This window comes from Arachis hypogaea, chromosome 14 (assembly GCF_003086295.3).
Source record: "Arachis hypogaea cultivar Tifrunner chromosome 14, arahy.Tifrunner.gnm2.J5K5, whole genome shotgun sequence".
Taxonomy (NCBI): Eukaryota; Viridiplantae; Streptophyta; class Magnoliopsida; order Fabales; family Fabaceae; genus Arachis; species Arachis hypogaea.
Genome location: NC_092049.1, coordinates 38,903,731 through 38,905,078, shown reverse-complemented (window position 1 = coordinate 38,905,078; position 1,348 = coordinate 38,903,731). Strand labels below are relative to the sequence as shown.

The window sequence follows — 1,348 nt, the reverse complement described above, 5'->3', positions numbered from 1 at the left end:
TCAATTTCAAGAACTCCCTTCTTTTGAAGCGTCCCATTGTTCACAGGACTCCTCTCAGAGGTGTACATGAACTGGTTATTTGCAACCATTTCAATAAGTTCCTGAGCTTCTGCAGGGGTTTTCAGATGAAGAGATCCTCCTGCAGAATGGTTCAATGATATTTTTGACAACTCAGACAGACCATCATAGAATATACATATGATGCTCCATTCCGGAAACATGTTAGTAGGACACCTTTTGATCAATTGCTTATATCTTTCCCAAGCTTCATAGAGGGACTCACCTTCCTTCTGTCTGAAGGTTTAGATTTTCACTCTAAGCTTGCTCATCTTTTGAGGTGGAAAGAATTTGGCCAGGAAAGTACTGACCAGCTTTTTCCAAGAGTTTAGGCTTTCCTTAGGTTGTGAATCCAACCATGTTCTAGCTCTGTCTCTTACAACAAAAGGGAAAAGCATAAGCTTGTAGACCTCGGGATCAACTCCATTGGTCTTGACAGTGTCACAGATTTGCAAGAATTCAGCTAAAAACTGATGAGGATCTTCCATTGGAAGTCCATGAAACTTGCAATTCTGTTGCATTAGAGAAACTAATTGAAGCTTAAGCTCAAAGTTGTTTACTCCAATGGCAGGAATTGAGATGCTTCTTCCATAGAAGTTAGAAGAGGGTGCAATAAAGTCACCAAGCATCTTCCTTGCATCTCCACCATTGTTATTGGGTTCGGCCATCTCCTCTTCTTTTTTGAAAAATTCTGTCAGGTCCTCTCCAAAGTGTTGTGCTTTAGCTTCTCTTAGCTTCCTCTTTAGAGTCTTTTTAGGATCAGGATCAGCTTTAATAAGAATGTCTTTATCTCTATTCCTGCTCATATGAAAAAGAAGAGAACAGAAAAAAAGAGGAATCCTCTATGTTACAGTATAGAGATTCCTTTATGTGAGTAGAAGAAGAGAAGAATGAGGTAGATGGGGAATAAGAAGAATTCGAACACAGAGAGAGGGAAAAGAATTCAAAAATTAAATAAAATAAAATAAAAATATTTTTGTTTTTATTTTAAATATTGGTTAGTATTCGAAAATTAAAAAGAGAAATAAAATTAAATTAAATTAAAATTTAAAACAATTATTTAATTTGAAAGGAATTTTGAAAAAGTGGTAAGGGATTTTCGAAAGTTAGAGAGAGAAAAGTAGTTAGGTGGTTTTGAAAAAGATATGATTGAAATAGAAGACTTTTTAAAATCAAACAAAAAGTTAAGTGGTTAATTGAAAAAGATTTTGAAAATCAATTTTGAAAAGATAAAAAGTTAGAAAAGATTTTGAAATTAAGTTTTGAAAAAGATATGATTGAAATTTATTTT

At 33.8% G+C, this 1,348-nt stretch overlaps 1 non-coding gene across 1 annotated transcript; it reads left to right on the top strand.

The window, feature by feature from the left end:
* Window positions 1-219: 219 nt before the first annotated feature.
* On the top strand, window positions 220-323 carry LOC112745140 (small nucleolar RNA R71). The gene has a single exon (XR_003173084.1). It is a non-coding gene; the product is annotated as a small nucleolar RNA R71 (small nucleolar RNA).
* The last annotated feature ends 1,025 nt before the right edge of the window (window positions 324-1,348 follow it).